General features: G+C 41.5%; 1 non-coding gene across 1 annotated transcript; it reads left to right on the top strand.

Moving 5' to 3' along the window:
- The first annotated feature begins 9,164 nt into the window (after positions 1–9,164).
- LOC118485239 lies at positions 9,165–9,271 on the top strand. The gene has a single exon (XR_004875544.1). It is a non-coding gene; the product is annotated as a small nucleolar RNA R71 (small nucleolar RNA).
- The last annotated feature ends 7,697 nt before the right edge of the window (positions 9,272–16,968 follow it).

The raw sequence follows: 16,968 nt of genomic DNA, 5'->3' as shown, positions 1-16,968 counted from the left end.
GATTACTCAGCTCATGGGTATCCAGCACCTCCTAGACCTCCGGTTCAACAGCCGTCACAGCAGCCACGTTTTTCTCCACCGGAGCAAGAAGAAATCCTCCACCGTCTTGACCGAGTGGAACGAGACTTTGAGGAAGAACGTAAAAGTAATCGTAGATTCCTTAAAGGCCTAGCAAACCTACTAAAAGGGAGGAAGAAACGAGATCATTAGTCTCTTTATGTACTATTGTATTTCCTATTTTAATCAAGTCCATGTGTGGACATCTATTATGTTTAGGCCCTGCGTGGACAATTGTCTTTCAGTCCCTGCGTGGACATATCTTTTTGTCCCTGTGCGGACATCTATCCTTGTATTTGGTCCCTACGTGGACTTGTTTTCTGTAAACCTCTGAGTGGGTATTTGTTTATCGAAAGTCCCGTTTAGGGCAGTGTGTAATCATTATTATGATTAATAGAATGTTAGTTTATGAATTTCATTATTGTCATTATATACCTTATTATATGAAATAAATTAAAAATCATTCCTTTTAAATAAATCTGCCATTCAGTTATTAAACAAAGAATCTTAATAGTGAAACCTAGCCTGGTGTCATTATAAGACCCGGCCAAGATGGTAAGACCCGATTAAAAGGTTCAGATTCCTGTTAGCCTCTGTAAACATGTTAACGTTCTTGACAAATGTGATTCGTTAAAATCACACGCGTCATTCTCATATAAGAATCCTTCAAAGGATTCCAAAACCCAAATTAATGATTTTTAAATCAAGGGTTAAGTCGTCAATAAAGATGACCAATTATCAAACATCCATTAGTGATGTGGTGCCTACGGGCCATACTTATTGTCAAATAAGGCAAAAGACAGTTGTAGTCTATGACTCCCTGTCAGAAAGGGTAAAAGAACTACAGATCAAACCTTCATGCCTTGATTCTCTGAAATCCTGGCCTATATATATATATATATATATATATATATATATATATAAAACGTCCTTGTGACTAAGCTTTGTGCCACTAACGATATTAATTGTAATTAGGATAACTTATGTTCAAATCCTAAATTAAAGTGAGTAACAAATTAACCAAATATGGTATATATTTACCATGGTTAATGAATTGTCATAAAAGACAATTCCATAATAAACTCCTAAATAAAATTATGTCATGTTCCTTGTAGCAGATCAAGATCTCGATGGCTGCCCAAGTGGAGTTAATAGTCATTCGAAAGAGGATGACAATGATAACGCCCAAATTCATATAACGGGCGCTGAATTGAAAGCTTTGGTTAACAATGCTATGAAGACGGCCTTAGATCGTCAGTATGAAGAGTACAACGAATCTCGAAGCAGGACCTTATCTACACCACACTCAAAGCCAAAAACCCACTCTAAATCTCACAGCAAACCACCCTCGACTCCGTCTAAGCCTAAGAAGGACGACGATAGGCACTCGTCCAATGAGAATAGTGTCCGTCCTAAGGAGAAAGTGTTCGAAAATGCATCTCGCGCCAAGGGTTGCACGTATAAGTACTTTGTCTCCTACAAGCCCAGAGATTTTACTGGGGAGAAGGGCGCAGTGGATTGTATGACATGGTTAGACGAAATGGACACTATTATGGACATCAGTGGTTGTGCTGAGAGAGACGTGGTGAAGTTTGTTTCACAGTCGTTTAAAGGTGAAGCCGTAGCGTGGTGGAGATCTTTGGTTCAAGCCGCTGGGAAGGCTGTTTTGTATAGCATGTCATGGGAGGAATTTATTGCTCTCATTAAAGAAAACTACAGCCCTCCGCACGAGGTTGAGAAGATAGAGTCTGACTTCTTATCGTTGGTCATGAAGAACATGGATTGCCAGGCATATCTCACAACTTTCAACACTCTGTCGAGATTGGTTCCGTATCTTGTAACACCGGAACCCAAGCGGATCAGGGGTTTGGCCCCAGAAATAAAAGCTAGCGTGAAGGCCTCTAGGCCTGCTACCTTCAGATCCGTGGCAGATATATCTCTGTCTCTCACGCTGGATGTAGTGAGGCAGAGATCGTTGAGAAATGCTAATAGCGAAAAGAGGAAACGTGAGGATGATGATTCACGTAGATCCAGCAAGAAGCACCGGGGCAATCGTGACCACAAGAGGGGGTCAGATAACAAGAAGAATGACCGACAGTCGGGCGATAAGCCCTTGTGCAAGGTTTGTCAGAAGCACAACTTCGGAAGGTGCAGGTATGAAAAGAAATCCCAACCGAAGGCGTGTGGGATATGCAAGTCCTCTGAGCATAGGACTCTTGAGTGCAAGAAACTCAAGGATGCAACTTGCTATAGTTGCAACGAGAAAGGCACATCAAGACTAACTGCCCGAAGATAGTGAAGAAAGCTGAAGATGGGAAAAAGACCAATGCGAGGGTCTTTCAAATGAATGTTCAAGAGGCTATCCAGAACGACAACGTCGTAACCGGTACATTTCTTATCAATGATGTATTCGCAAGAGTGTTATTTGATTCTGGAGCAGATAAATCCTTTGTGGATGATAAGTTCTGCGAGTTATTAAAATTGCCTGTTGAAAACTTGAATGTGAAATATGAAGTAGAACTAGCTGATGGGACTACGGGAACAGTCTTGACTGTTTTAGATGGATGTGTTATATCCATTAGGAATCACTCTTTTCCTTTATCCCTGTTACCGTTTAAACTCGTTGGTTTCGACGTAGTGTTGGGTATGGATTGGTTATCACATAACCAAGCCCAAATCGTGTGCAACCAGAAACAAGTGGTAATCAAGACTCCGTCTGGAGAACCACTTACCATTCAGGGAGATACACGACATGGATTGCCTGCACATGTATCTATGCTAAAGGCATCCAGATGTTTGAAGAAAGGATGTGTCATTTATATGGCACAAGTGACTATTGGGGAGGAGAGACCCAAGATTGAAGACATTCCAGTCATCTCTGACTATCCTGAGGTTTTCCCGGAAGAACTGCCTGGTTTACCACCAGACAGGCAAGTGGAATTCAGTATCGACATCATTCCAGGAGCCGCGCCTATTGCGAGAGCACCTTATAGATTGGCACCCACGGAAATGAAAGAATTGAGGACGCAACTAGATGATCTGCTGGCCAAGGGATTTGTTAGACCAAGTTCATCTCCTTGGGGAGCACCAATTCTATTCGTCAAGAAGAAAGATGGTTTGATGCGCCTATGCATCGATTACCGCGAGCTGAATAAGGTTACAATCAAGAATAGGTATCCTTTGCCTAGGATCGACGATCTGTTCGATCAGTTGCAAGGAGCGAGCTATTTTTCCAAGATTGACCTAAGGTCAGGGTACCATCAATTGAAGCTCAAGGACGAAGATGTGCACAAGACTGCTTTCAGGACTCGTTATGGTCATTTCGAGTTCCTAGTGATGCCTTTTGGGCTCACCAATGCACCTGCCGTATTCATGGATCTCATGAATCGCGTTTGCAAGCCTTATTTGGATAAATTTGTCATTGTCTTCTTCGATGACATCCTCATTTACTCCAAAAGTCAAGCTGACCATGAGAAGCATCTCCGATGTATCCTCAAACTACTTCATCAGGAAAAGCTTTATGCCAAGTTCTCTAAATGTGAGTTCTGGCTACGAGAAGTCCAGTTCCTTGGACATGTAGTCAGTGAGCGTGGAATCCAAGTGGATCCCGCCAAGGTTGAAGTTGTCCTGAACTGGCAGGAGCCGAAGACGCCTATGGAAATTCGTAGTTTCCTAGGTCTGACAGGATACTACAGACGCTTCATCGAAAATTTTTCAAGAATTCCTGCACCCCTAACTTCTCTGACTAGGAAGAAGATTAAGTTTGACTGAGGACCTAAGCAGCAAGAAGCTTTCGATATCCTCAAACAAAAGCTGAGCAATGCTCCAGTATTGACATTGCCGGAAGGAATGGAAGAATTTGTCGTATATTGTGATGCATCGCACACCGGTATGGGTTATGTGCTTATGCAGAGGGGCAAGGTGCTTGCCTATGCTTCGCGGCAACTGAAAGTGCATGAGAAGAACTACACCACCCATGACTTGGAGTTAGGTGCCGTTGTATTTTGATGTGCGTGAAGTGTGTTATATTTTTTGATGTATATTTAAGCCCCTTTTACACTTTTAGCCAAGTTTTAAATTTATAAAACACGATATTTACTAACACTAAACACACATATGGGCAAGTGCACCCATAGTGGACGTAGTATAGTGTTGGTAAGATACCGAGGTCGTCCAAGGACACAAGAGCTTTTAATACCGATTTATCCTCAACGTCTAATCAAATAAAAAAGTAAGAAAAATGTTTTTAAACTAAGAAAATAAAAACTAATTAAATGCTGAAAAATAAAAATAAAATAAAAACAGATAGACAAGATGAATCACTTGGATCCGACACGTATATTAGTATAACCTTTGATTATTTTCGCACTTTTGCACTTGTTTAAGAGATTATATTAGTTATTGTAGCAGGCCCCTCTTTTGAAGGCGACGTTACCCTCAACCCAGTAGTTTGAGTCAGCACGGATACAATCCTAAAGGGTCGGATTATTGAAAGATAATTAATTACGTTATTAATGCAAATTGTGGTAGGCCCCGCTTTCGGCGGTGACGTTACCCTCGGCTAAGTAGTCTGAGTCAGCAGGGATACAGTCCTAAATAGCCGGGTTATAGTATTAATAGTAGTTAACTTATGAGGGGGTCAAAGAGTTTGGATCCCCGCCATCCAATACCTATGGGCATTGAAGGAGATCCTACTAAATTTGACCCAGGTCCCAAGCAGAACCTCTAAACGCTGAACAAGGGCAAGACCCTTACCAAACCGTTCCCTTAACCCCCGACCAGGTAGCCAACATACCTCCATATAGACCGTGGAGATATGAATGGTGAAAATCTTTTATTTTATATAGACAGTAAAATAATGCCAAGACACCACGGACAAACAATAAGGAAAGATCACCTTCAACATAAGCAACTAGTTATTAAAGTCATTAATACAAAACTAAATAAAAAGTGCAAAAGATTAAAAATAAAAAGTATTATACTAAACACTTGTCTTCACCAAGTGATGTAAGAGACTTAGGCAAACATGGCCTTGATTGTCAAGAACTCCTACGATCAATCTTGGATCCCGAGACGACTCATACACTCTACGATGGACAATGGATGATGGTGGTGGATGATGGTGTTATGGTGGTGGTGGGTGGTGGATGAAGTGTGAGAGAGGTGGTGTGCCAAGGGATGAGATGGAATGAAACCAAGCACTCCTATTTATAGGCTGAACAGAAGGCTGGGCACGGCCCCGTGTCCGCTGGACACGCCCCCGTGCCCGTCTGACACTCTCTCTCCTCATTAATTGTAATTCGCAATTACAATTAATGCGCCTGCTGTACTTTCACCACGCCCCCGTGCCCGCTGGACACGGCCCCGTGGTGGGCAATGGAAGATTCTATAAGTTTGTCTTTTATGCTGCTTCTTGGGCACGGCCCCATGCTGGCTGAGCACGGGGCGTGTTCAGACTTCTGCTTTCTCTTCTTTGCCTTGGAGGATGCCATTGAGGGTCCGAGCAGTCTACTTGTATTCCTTTTCTTGTATTTATGCTAGAATTAGTTGTCTTTTTGCTTCTTTTGTGAATTTGAGCTCATTTCATCCTGAAAATACAAAAGAAAGACAAAAACACTCTTTTTCCAACATTAGTACTTAAATAGGGTTAGTTTTATGCCTTAATTGATGTGATTTATATGTTGTATTTTACACACATCAAATACCCGCACACTTGAACTTTTTCTTGTCCTCAAGCAAAACTCTTTAAATGTGGCTTACACTCCCAAATGGAATAGGTAGAAGAGAAAGTTTTTGGCTTGTCATAGAGTGTCGGGAATCTGAGATCTTTGTAAGTTTTATTTTTATTTATTTACAATCCTATTCGTTATGATTTATTTAGAACGTTTCACAAGATAAATTACTTATTCGGGCATAGCATGCCTTATTAAAATTCCATTTATATACAAGTTCACATACCTCACGGGAGATCACTCAACACTCGGCCGAAGGTGTACTTTTTTTAGTGAATCACTCGAGAGCGGCATGGAGCTTACGCCTTCCATAGGCTTGCCAAGCAATCAATCCTCCTCCTTTTTAACTTTTTACCTTTGTAAATATCAAGAGGACTTTTTGGGTGAAGGGTTAGGCTTGGGTTAAAGGTGGGTGGTTGGGTTAGTGGTTAGTGAAATGGCGAACAAGCTTTTATATAGCTTTTTATTTTGAAGTATTACTCCAAACAAGCTTTTATATAGCTTTTGTTTGTTCTTGACTTCATCATATATATATATATATATATTTGATAAGTCACATAAAATAGCGAGCTTACAAAAAACCGAGCTTGTTACTAAAATAAAGGGTGAAAAATAAAAAAAGGGTTTTTGGTGGGTAAAAAGGGTTTTAGGGTAATGAAATGAAAGGTTTAGGCTCAAAGGGGCTAACTAGGGGGATTTTAGGTAGGTGGTAAAAAAAATGAAAAATAATGGTGTAGAAAGAAAAATATGGTTAGTCCTAATGCCTCCATCACTTACTTACTTGGGTTTAAGTTGGTATGGACCAGGAATGTATCGTCGTGGCAAGTTCTAGAGTTGTAAGAACCAAGCGGCTATTCACACAAGAAACGAAAAATGAGCATTTAGTCTAAAGATGTATATTTGTATGCTCAATAAAGGCTCAAAACTCACTTTTGTGGGAATGGGTTTTTAATGCGATCAAGTATATATAATCGAATTTTTAACTAGACTTGTTATGTCGTTTCGTAATTTTCTTATGTTGGTTCTTTGTTATCACGACGCTATCGGTTGTAAATTTGTAAAAATATAACCTTTTTAGAACTTGTTATTCCCAAATTAAACCAAGACAAGTAAATAAAAAAAATGAAAAGTTTTTGAAAAAATTTGGGGTGTTTAGCGGTTCCAATAGAGTTTTGTGTAAGGCTTGTATTTAGGATTTGCAAAGTTCAAGGTTTTAGCATCCCCCCCCCCACACTTAAATTACACATTGTCCTCAATGTGTCCCAAAAATAAGGTTTTTGGTTGATTAGAATGTGTAAAAGTGGGTTAAAAAGCAAAGATTTATGTTACTGGCATCCTGGACACGGCCCTGTGGTGACCGGGCACGGCCCCGTGGTCAGGTGCCAGTAACAGAATTCAAAGAAATAAGACAGAAGCCTGGACACGGGGGCGTGTCCGCTGAACACGGCCCGTGTCCAGTTACCTGAACTGGGCGTTTTTCTGCAGGTGGCTCAGCACGGGGCCGTGTTGGTTGGGAACGGCCCGTGTTGAGCCTTCTGTGATGGATATTTGTGTCGGGTTGCTCTGTTCTTTGTGCATGGGGCCATTTTCCTCGTTCCCTTTTTCATCCATTACCACCATGAGCGTGTTTTATTCTGCAAATTAAAACTAAAAGATTAAACTAAACTAAGGATAGTTCCGCGGAATGCCTCCGTGGTGCGCCACGTTTATAAGGGTCCTTGGCTAGACCCAATGCGAGGTTATATGTTTTCTGAGTGGGATGCCTGGCGTCCCATGTTACACCGTCGGAGAGCAGCATCCAAGCTCGAATCAATAACCTTCATGTAATTGACCGGGTCGTCGTCCTCTATTCTCTTCCCAACTCCGAACTTCACTTCATCATCCCCATACCTCAAGGTGAGTGTCCCGTCATTCATATCTACCACTGCTTGGGCGGTGGCAAGGAAGGGTCTCCCTAGTATAAGGGGGACCTCGGTGTCTTCCTCCATATCGAGTATGACAAAGTCAGCTGGATAAACGAATCTGCTTACCTTTACCAAGACATTCTCGATGACACCTTGTGGGAATTTGACGGATCGATCAGCGAGTTGTATGCTCATTTTTGTAGGGCTCGTGGTTCCTAAGCCGAGTCTTTTGAACATTGATGAGGGCATGAGGTTAATGCTAGCCCCAAGGTCGGCTATGGCATTACGAACGGGTGATTCCCCTATTGAGCAATGAATCGTGAAGCTTCCGGGATCGATTTTCTTTTGGGGAAGTTTATTGAGTACGAGGGCAGAGCATTCTTCGCCTAAATTGACTACTTGCAAACTTTCAATTTTCTTTTTATGTGTAAGGAAGTCCCTCATGAATTTAGAGTATTTGGGCATTTGGGTTAGGACTTCGATAAAAGGAATATTGACATGCAATTGTTTTAACAGACTTTTGAACTTTGCGAATTGCTCATTGGTCTTTTGACGAATTAACCTACCGGGGTACGGAACTCGAGGAGCCTTGGTAGGCTCTGGTGACGGAGGGGAGTTCTTTTCCTGCAGAGGTGTGGGTACTGTTTCTTCCGTTGGTGGTAGCACTTCTGCAGGCCCTACGGTGCGGTTTCGTAGTGTGATGAGGTGAACTTGCGCTTTTGGGTTCGTTTCGGTATTGCTAGGTAATGCGCCTTGCGGTCTCTCGGAAAAATTTTGAGCTATTTGATTTAATTGTTTTTCTATGTTTTGAATACTAGCTTGTTGATTTCTAAAATTTGATTCTAATTGTATAAATCTTTCCGAGTTTTTCTTATCAGTGTCGGAGACGAGGCGAGATACAGTATCTTCTTCGAGCCTTTCTCGTCCACTTTGTTGTTGAGTGAAATTTTGTGACTCATTTCTTGGTTGCTGAAAGTTTGTTCGTTGGGTTTGTTGGTTACTACTATTGTCGGGTTCCCTCCAACCAAGGTTTGGGTGGTTTCGCCATCCTTGGTTGTAAGTTCCCGTTGGGGGACCCGACGGCCTAGGTCTATTATCAATGTAATTTACCATTTCTTGTTGATCGTCTGTTTCTTTCATGCAACTCCAATTTTCATGTGACCCACCACACCCTTTACAAGCCATAACCGAGACTGTTTTTGTCATTTCCAATATTTTTATCTTTGAAGAAAGGGCCTCAATTTGGGCTTGTAAAGAAGTGCTTTCATCGACCTTATGGGCGCCCGGGGCGATAGACTTATTTCCCCGGGGGGTGTGCCATTGAAAATTGGTTTGAGCAATTTCCTCAATTTGATTATATATTTCGTGTGGGCGTCGATTACCTAAAAGTCCCCCGGAGCTAGAATCAAGTGTCTGCCTAGTGTGTGGCAACAATCCATTATAGAAAGTGGATACTTGTTGCAATATTGCGAGGCCGTGATGGGGACACTTGCGTAATAGCTCCTTGAACCTTTCCCAAGTTTCATATAAGGATTCCCCGTCGTCTTGTGAATATGTATTAATTTCAGTCATTAACTTAGCAGTTTTAGCAGGAGGGAAATACTTATATAGAAATTTTTGGGCTAGTTCATCCCAGGTGTTTACCGATCCAGCTGGGAGGGCGTTGAGCCAAGCTTTCACTCGGTCTTTTAGTGAGAAGGGAAACATACGGAGGCGGATGGCGTCGTTTGATGCTCCATTGATCCGAAAGGTATCACATATTTCCAAGAAATTAGTTATATGTAGATGGGGATCCTCGTCCGCAAGCCCATGGAAGGTTGCGGAGTTTTGGAGCATTTGTATCAAATGCAGCCGGAGTTCGAAGTTATTAGCTTCGACATTCAGATCATTGATAGTGGCGCCTAGATTACCTACGGTGGGTCGTAGATAATCCATAAGGGTACGTTGGTCCGCCATTGGAGGTGGATCACCCGAAACCTTCTCTTGGTTTTTGGTTTTTAACCTTTTTCTGAGAAAGCGTCCGGGTTCTTCTAGTGGTTCTTTTATGTCTTTATTGGAACTGGAGCTCATACACTACGTGAGGTTGGCGTCAGGTTCCAAGTCCTGCAATAAAAACAGAAAAGAATGTTGGTCAGGAGGTTCACCACGGCCCCGTGTTTAGTGAACACGGCCCGTGGTCGGAGTTTCAGTGATTGTTTTCCAAATCCCCAGTTACTGGAAGTTGGACACGGCCCCGTGTTGCACCGGCACGGCCCCGTGGTCAGCCTTCTGTAACTTGGAAAACAAAAACTGCCAGTAACGATGCTGGGCACGGCCCGTGCTGAGCCCTGCAGAAGCTGAAAAACTAAGAAAAATCCTAAAAATTAAAAAAATAAAAATATGATTAGGCCGTTGATTCCTAACTTTCTTAAAATCCTTGTGTCCCCGGCAACGGCGCCAAAAACTTGATGTGCGTGAAGTGTGTTATATTTTTGATGTATATTTAAGCCCCTTTTACACTTTTAGCCAAGTTTTAAATTTATAAAATACGATATTTACTAACACTAAACACACATATGGGGAAGTGCACCCATCGTGGACGTAGTATAGTGTTGGTAAGATACCGAGGTCGTCCAAGGACACAAGAGCTTTTAATACCGGTTTATCCTCAACGTCTAATCAAATAAAAAAGTAAGAAAAATGTTTTTAAACTAAGAAAATAAAAACTAACTAAATGCTAAAAAATAAAAATAAAATAAAAACAGATAGACAAGATGAATCACTTGGATCCGACACGTGTATTAGTATAACCTTTGATTATTTTCGCACTTTAGCACTTGTTTAAGAGATTATCTTAGTTATTGTAGTAGGCCCCTCTTTTGAAGGCGACGTTACCCTCAACCCAGTAGTTTGAGTCAGCACGGATACAATCCTAAAGGGTTGGATTATTGAAAGATAATGAATTAAGTTATTAATGCAAATTGTGGTAGGCCCCGCTTTCGGCGGTGACGTTACCTTCGGCTAAGTAGTCTGAGTCAGCAGGGATACAGTCCTAAATAGCCGGGTTATAGTATTAATAGTAGTTAACTTATGAGGGGGTCAAAGAGTTTGGATCCCCGCCATCCAATACCTATGGGCATTGAAGGAGATCCTACTAAATTTGACCCAGGTCCCAAGCAGGACCTCTAAACGCTGAACAAGGGCAAGACCCTTACCAATCCGTTCCCTTAACCCCCGACCAGGTAGCCAACATACCTCCATATAGACCGTGGAGATATGAATGGTGAAAATCTTTTATTTTATATAGACAGTAAAATAATGGCAAGACACCACGGACAAACGATAAGGAAAGATCACCTTCAACATAAGCAACTAGTTATTAAAGTCATTAATACAAAACCAAATAAAAAGTGCAAAAGATTAAAAATAAAAAGTATTATACTAAACACTTGTCTTCACCAAGTGATGTAAGAGACTTAGGCGAACATGGCCTTGATTGTCAAGAACTCTTACGATCAATCTTGGATCCCGAGACGACTCACACACTCTACGATGGACAATGGATGATGGTGGTGGATGATGGTGTTATGGTGGTGGTGGGTGGTGGATGAAGTGTGAGAGAGGTGGTGTGCCAAGGGATGAGATGGAATGAAACCAAGCACTCCTGTTTATAGGCTGAACAGAAGGCTGGGCACGGCCCCGTGTCCGCTGGACACGCCCCCGTGCCCGTCTGACATTCTCTCTCCTCATTAATTGTAATTCGCAATTACAATTAATGCGCCTGCTGTACTTTCACCACGCCCCCGTGCCCGCTGGACACGGCCCCGTGGTGGGCAATGGAAGCTTCTATAAGTTTGTCTTTTATGCTTCTTCTTGGACACGGCCCCGTGCTTGGTGAGCACGGGGCGTGTTCAGACTTCTGCTTTCTCTTCTTTGCCTTGGAGGATGCCGTTGAGGGTCCGGGCAGTCTACTTTTATTCCTTTTCTTGTATTTATGCTAGAATTAGTTGTCTTTTTGCTTCTTTTGTGAATTTGAGCTCATTTCATCCTGAAAATACAAAAGAAAGACAAAAACACTCTTTTTCCAACATTAGTACTTAAAAAGGGTTAGTTTTATGCCATAATTGATGTGATTTATATGTTGTATTTTACACACATCATATTTGCACTTAAACTTTGGAGGCATTACCTTTATGGCATTAAATTTGTGATCTATTCTGATCACAAAAGCCTTCAGCATCTGTTCAATCAGAAAGATCTGAATATGAGACAGTGACGTTGGATGGAAACTCTAAACGACTATGACTGTGAAATAAGATACCATCCAGGCAAGGCCAACGTAGTCGCAAATGCCTTGAGCAGGAAAGAAAGAGTGAAACCAATAAGGATCAATGCCAAGAGCATTGAAATCAAGAACAGCCTAAATGAGAGGTTGTTAGCTGCACAGAAAGAAGTTGTGTTAGAAGTTAACTATCCAAACGAAAAGCTAGGGGTAACCGAGGAGCAGTTATCCTATGGCAAAGACGGAATTCTGAGATTGAATGGAAGGATATGGGTTCCTGTTTATGGAGGTCTCCGTGATGTTATCCTTCAGGAAGCCCACAGTTCCCGATATTCCGTTCATCCTGGTGCTGATAAAATGTACCAGGACTTAAAGGAAAATTTTTGGTGGATAGGCTTGAAGAAGTCTATAGCCACCTACGTAGCAAAGTGTTTGACTTGTGTGCAAGTAAAAGTTGAACACCAAAAGCCGTCAGGCTTGCTACAACAGCCTGAACTTCCCGAGTGGAAATGGGAAATGGTGACAATGGATTTCATCACCAAGTTGCCAAAGACAAAGAAGGGAAACGATACAATATGGGTAATAGTGGACAGACTGACTAAGTCAGCACATTTCCTACCCATAAAGGAGACTCATAGCTCCGATATACTAGCCCAGTTGTTTGTAGACAAGATTGTAGCCCTTCATGGCGTGCCTGTGTCTATCATCTCGGATAGGGATACCAGATACATGTCACACTTTTGGAAGAGTTTCCAACAATCTTTGGGCACACGTTTGAACTTCAGTACGGCTTACCACCCTCAGACAGATGGACAGAGTGAGCGTACAATCCAAACGTTGGAAGACATGCTTCGTGCATGTGCGATCGACTTAGGTGGTAGTTGGGATAACCACCTACCATTGGTCGAATTCTCCTATAACAACAGTTACCATACGAGCATTAAGGCTGCAATGTCTCCTTTTTTTTCAAGGGTTGCATTCTTCCAAAACACCCTTTGGGTCGCCAGATAGATTGGTGCGTCGACGGTGAGCAAAGTTTTGTACTTTGACTTAGCCATGATGGTGACAATGGAATCGAAAACATCTGTGGATCCTAGTTTTGTGAGTAGACCCAGGAGATTGTGAGATTTTTTGAATGGAAGTTCAGTGGAAATTGCCTTTTTAGAGGCTGTTTTCAAAGATTTTGATGTGGGTTTTACAAAAGACTTCGATTTAGTCATTTTTGAACGATTGATCGAAGAAATTTTGTGAGAGATGAAAAGAAAAACTGCTTTGAGAAGAGAATTTTTATGAATTCAATTCGACAGTAAAACCCTGTTTGGATGATGAGTGGGGAGTTTTATAGGAGAGAGAGTGAATGCTGACGTGGCAGCCGTTACAAAAAGTCTGACAACTATGTACTGCCCACGTGACAACCACTGGTGAAGATGGAGGACAGTACTTTGGATGAAAGCAACTGATGAAAGCAGTGGAAAGGGGACAGTGGATGATTTTTTTACTATCAGTGGATAGCATATCAGTGGATAAGACACTGCTTTTGAACAACAGAGGTTATCAAAAATGAGAAGACAGTGGTTGCCTTTCAACAGTGGACAGCCTTTTTGAAATAGAACAGACCTTTGAACAATCAGTGGTTATGGCAGACTTTTAAGGATTTTAATGACATTTGCATTTTTTGGCTATTTTTAAGGATGAATTTTTGATTTTCTGAAAACATTTTGTTGCTTTTATTCATAGAAAAACAAGATGTTGCTTGTTATTCCATGTTTAGCATCCCAATCCTAGAGACCAGACTTTCAAAAGTGGCTGTATCAAGTGCTTTTGTGAGCACATCTGCCAGCTGGTCTTTAGTTGGGACATGATGCAGAGAAATCAAACCTTTTTCATAGCAATCCCTCACAAAGTGATGTCTTATGTCGATGTGTTTGGTGGTAGAATGGGAAACTGGATTTTTGATGATATTTTCTGCTGCCTGGCTATCCAGCATAAGTGGTGTCTTTAAGGCAGTGATACCAAAATCCAGTAACTGATTTTGAAGCCACAGGAGTTGGGCTGTACAGCTTGCAGCAGCAATGTATTCAGCCTCAGCAGTGGATGTTGAAACTGCTGCTTGCTTTTTGCTTTGCCAAGAGACTAAGCAATCACCTAGAAACTGGCACCCTCCTGAAGTGGACTTCCTTGTTGTGTGACAACCAGCAAAGTCACTGTCTGAAAAACCTGAAAGCTTGATATTCCCATTAGCTGGATACCAGATACCAAGTGTGGGAGCACCTTTTATGTATCTGAGAATCCTTTTTACAGCAATGAGATTAGATTTTCTGGGAGCTGATTGACTTCTTGCACAGACACATGTTGCAAACATGATGTCTGGTCTAGATGCAGTTAGGTACAATAAAGACCCAATCATGCTTCTATAAAGTGTTTGGTCAATCAGCTCATCCTTTTCATCAGACATGACCAGCTTATTAGTGGCCATAGGTGTGCTGCATGGTTTACAATCATTCATATCAAATTTGGTTAAAAGTTCTTTAGCATATTTGCTTTGATGAATGAAAGTTCCATTTTGCATTTGCTGTACTTGGAGACCAAGAAAGCATTGCAGCTCACCCATTGCGCTCATTTCAAACTCAGCTGTCATGAGTTCTCTAAACTCTTCACACATTTTGGTACATGTGCTTCCAAAAATAATGTCATCCACATAAATTTAGACAATCATTAAATCTTTCCCTCTCCATTTAAGAAACAACGTTTTATCAATGGTTCCTCTTTTGAAACCATTTGAGAGTAGAAAGTTGGAAAGAGTTTCATACCAGGCCCTTGGTGCTTGTTTCAGGCCATACAAGGCTTTGTTTAACCTGTAGACATGATCAGGATAAAATGGATCCTCAAAGCCTGGAGGTTGCCATACATATACCTATTCTTGCAATGTACCATAGAGGAAAGCACTTTTGATATCCATCTGAAACACCTTCATGTTGTGGTTGACAGCAAAGGCCAGGAACAGTCTGATAGCTTCCAATCTTGCAACAGGGGCGAATGTTTCATCATAATCAATCCCCTCTTCCTGTCTGTAACCTTGAACCACAAGCCTGGCTTTGTTCTTGACAACAATGCCCCTTTCATCTATTTTGTTCTTGAAGACCCACTTTGTGCCAATGGGACTAACCTCTTCTGGCAGTGGTACAAGTTCCCATACTTGTTGTCTTTTGAACTGTTGGAGCTCTTCTTGCATAGCTACTACCCAGCTATTGTCTTTTAGTGCCTCTTGGTACTTGACAGGCTGATGGAGTGATAGAAAGCCAACAAAAAGACAAATGTTTTGGGTTTGGCTTCTTGTGAGCACCCCTTCATTGATGTTGCCAATGATTTCATCAGGTGGATGAGATCTCAAGAAGATTAAATCTCCTTGGTATGGTATGATGGCATTTGTGGGTGAAGGCTGCAAATGTGTAACATCTGAGCTAACCACTGCTGGTGACTTTGATGACCCAGTAGTGGCTTCAAAAGGTGGTGGAATGGGTGGTACTGAAGTGGACCACTGCTGACTTTTATCCACTGTTTGAGGACTTTTGTCAGCAGTAGTTGAGGATGTGGAAGCAGTGGTAAATGGGCTACTTTGATCAACAACTGTTGAGGTAGTAGTGGTAGAGCTTTGGCAGTTGTTTTGAACAACTGGTGCTTTTCCCTTTGTGGCAGACCTTTGAGGGATGATGATTTCATACCCATAGTCTGGTGTTGTATCCTCTGATGGACCTGCACTGTTAGTCTTGACAGCAGTATTTTCAAATGTGAATTTTTCAAGATCAAACAGATCAGCAGGATTTGCTGGGATTTTCATTGATGGAAGTTCATTGAACTTTACATCCAAAGTCTCTTCCACTACCTTAGTCCGTGCATTGAACACTTTGTAGGCCTTGGCAGTGGTTGAGTATCCCAGAAAATAACCACAATCAATTTTGGCTGCAAATTTTGAAATGGAATCTTTTAAGTTCAAAATAAAGCATGGGCAGCCAAATACCTTGAAGTATGAGATCAGTGGTTTGATTTTATACAAAATTTCATAAGCAGTCTTTTTGTGCCTGGGGTTTATTAAAACTCTGTTCTGGACATAGCAACCAGTGTTTACTGCCTCTGCCCAGAAAGTTAATGGCAAACCTGAATCTGCAAGCATGGTTCTGGCAGCCTCAATCAAAGTTCTGTTCTTTCTTTCAACAACCCCATTTTGCTCTAGTGTTCTAGGGATGCTGTACTGCCTTACAATCCCTTTCTTCACACAGAAGGCATCCAACTCCCTATTTTTAAATTCTGTGCCATTGTCACTCCTAAAGCTTTTTATTGGAAGGTCAAATTGCTTTTCAACCTGTGTCACAAAGTCTTGCAAAATGCCTGCAGTTTCATCTTTAGAGTGCAAAAAGAAAGTCCATGTAAACCTAGAAAAGTCATCAGCTATAACCAAACAATATCTTTTCTTTTTAAGGCTCATGACTTGAACTGGGCCAAACAAATCCATGTGTAGCATTTGCAAACACTGGGTTTTTTTGGACTCCTCAATGGACTTGTAGGAACTTTTATGCTGTTTTCCTTTTAAACAGGAAATGCAATGTTCAGGACATGAAAACAATTTTTGTGGAAGGCCTCTCACCAAACCATTTTTTTAAATTTCTGTTATTGTCTTAAGATTTGTGTGTCCCAGTCTTCTATGCCAAAGTTCTGTCTCTTTGTTAGAGGCAGCTGAGAACAGACAAGCATCAGCTCTGGGACACTCTTTAGACATGTCAACAACATAAACATTGCCACTTCTTTGAGCAACAAGTCTAGTTTAACACCATTTCTGTCCAACAATCCTACAACAATCTTTTGTGAAGAATGACCCAAACCCTTTGTCACTCATTTGAAATACACTCAGAAGGTTGAATTTTAGATTGTCTATTAGATTGACATTTTCAAATTTTACATTGCCAGATTGCACTGTTCCAGACCCTAGAACCTTCCCTTTACTATTATTTCCAAAGGA

The sequence above is a fragment of the Helianthus annuus genome, chromosome 12 (genome assembly GCF_002127325.2).
Source record: "Helianthus annuus cultivar XRQ/B chromosome 12, HanXRQr2.0-SUNRISE, whole genome shotgun sequence".
Lineage (NCBI taxonomy): Eukaryota > Viridiplantae > Streptophyta > Magnoliopsida > Asterales > Asteraceae > Helianthus > Helianthus annuus.
Note: the sequence above shows the minus strand (reverse complement) of the source record. Positions and strands in the feature narration are given on the sequence as shown.